At 39.9% G+C, this 2,078-nt stretch overlaps 1 non-coding gene across 1 annotated transcript; it reads right to left on the bottom strand.

Annotated features, from left to right (window-relative positions):
• Positions 1-561: 561 nt before the first annotated feature.
• On the bottom strand, positions 562-725 carry LOC115871094. The gene has a single exon (XR_004047079.1). It is a non-coding gene; the product is annotated as a U1 spliceosomal RNA (small nuclear RNA).
• Positions 726-2,078: the final 1,353 nt, after the last annotated feature.

The raw sequence follows: 2,078 nt of genomic DNA, 5'->3' as shown, positions 1-2,078 counted from the left end.
ATTTGTGCATTCCGTTCAGTCCTCTTTTTTGGAATGGACACAAATATGGATTTCTTCCAGTCTGTTGATCAGGTAGAGTAATCTCCCCAATTTCTTAGCACCGATGAATGTGTGCCTCTAGGATTGCCTCCGTTCGCTGAAACATTTCGGTTGGTAATCTATCAAGTCCTGGACCCTTAACTTTGCCAGTGCCTTCACTGCGTCTGGATTTGTTTCCCCAATCCCATCAGTTCTTGAGTAGATGTTACCCTCTGAAGTGTTTCTTTTTGGTACAGTGACTATGCATTCCTTCCAACTTTTTTTGAGGCTTCCTGCATCATTCAATGTTTTGCTTATTGGCTCCTTTAATATTCCAACTCAAGGCTCAAATTTTTCTTCTGTTCATTCAGTCCGAGAAATGCTGACCATGTTCTCCCTTTTCCCACCATTGGACACCCTGCTAGTACTTGAAAGACCAGTGGACTAGCATTATAGCAACATGCATGCCAACACAGTGTGGCAAACTAATATATGTGTGGTAAAATACATATATGTAGTACCACTATATTTCTTTTTTTCTTTTAGGGGAGAGCGCGAACGCAGTCCCCCACTACCACAAATTATGCAGCCGAGTTTCCCACATTTGGGGAAATTGCAGGGGTCAGCATATCCCGAGTGCAATGGATAAGCCTCGCTCTGGGAAAACCACCTTCCTGATCATGGTATCTCCCCTGCCAGGTAAGTATATTTCTATATTTCTTATTCTTTAGGAATTTACATGCTAAAACAGATGATCATGGAAAGACATAATTTATCCTGAGTCAATAAATAAATGTCATTTTTCATAAAAGTAAGTAACTAAATTTTTACTGTTTACTTATAACAAAAGACTGATTATGCTAAATGCTAAGGATTTAAGCTCTCCCAAGAGTAGTTGTCCTGAGCCCTCTAGCCTTGTGAGTCTGGGCTACTGGGCTTGAGCTATATCTACAGGACGAAATGGAGGATTGGTAACCCCACAAACAACATTAAATGGAGCCCGAGGCTTCCAGGTACATAATTAGTTATAAATTATCTTTTCCTTTCCTATAGTTCAGACAAGTGGGTGTACATTCCTACTCTCTTTCTCCAGATACATGTAGATATTTTTTGTGTGTTTACTTGTCTCCTTCCGAGCTGTGGCCAGGAGAGCTCTTGTATTGTTCAGGACTGGTCGTGTGTGACATTATAGAATGCAATATGCATGGCTCAGGATATGGAAGGGATATTATAACAAAGGCTAACATTTAGAGAGTACTTATTACCTGGAAGGCACTGTCACTAGGTCTTCATATGCTGCAATCTTTTAAATTCAATAACAGTTCCTAGAGGACAAGTGGATTCTCTAGGGAGTAGAAAATGTTAAGTGCTGGACTACTAGCCAAAGATGATTTTCAAACTCACTTAGAGTCACCCTGCAAGTATCTTGGCAGAATGCTTCCAAAAGGCGCCAGTCTTCAAAACGCTGTGAAGCAGATCTACTCTGTCACGTGGTGCTCTAGGGGTCAGAGTCCACTCAGAGGCACGCAACAACTGCCAAGACTAGTACTGATGCCATTCCTGTTTTTTAGAGAAAGGAGGCAAGCGGTTAAAACCAATTGCCCAATTTTCAAGAGTTAGTAAGTAGAAGATTTAGAATTTCATTGTGGGGAGTGTGACTTCTGAGTGCGGACTATTAATTACTACAGTCTACTTTTTATAATATGGTATTTGCTTTTCTAACACATTAAAGACTTTTGAAGAAAAGACCATCTAAAGCAATATGGCAAAGTGGGAAAGGAAGGTTGACACTAAAAGCCGGGTATCAGAGAGAGGGACGATTTACTGAAGATGAGGTGGAAGGCACAAACTACAAAATGTGGTGCTTGCTGATATATCCTATCTCCCTTCCTGTGTGTCTCTCTAAATGAGTCTAATGGTATTTGCAATCCAAGGCAGGATTTGGAAGGTGTCAAAGTTGGGAGAAGATGGGAAAGATTAAAAATACATAGTTGCATCTTTAATAAAGAGTGAATTTCTAATATAAATAACTCCAATATTAATATACAATATCAAATCAA

Source organism: Echinops telfairi, unplaced genomic scaffold, assembly GCF_000313985.2.
Source record: "Echinops telfairi isolate 266 unplaced genomic scaffold, ASM31398v2 ScPeMD7_3533;HRSCAF=4204_0, whole genome shotgun sequence".
NCBI classification, from domain to species: Eukaryota; Metazoa; Chordata; class Mammalia; order Afrosoricida; family Tenrecidae; genus Echinops; species Echinops telfairi.
This window is presented reverse-complemented; position numbering and strand designations above follow the sequence as displayed.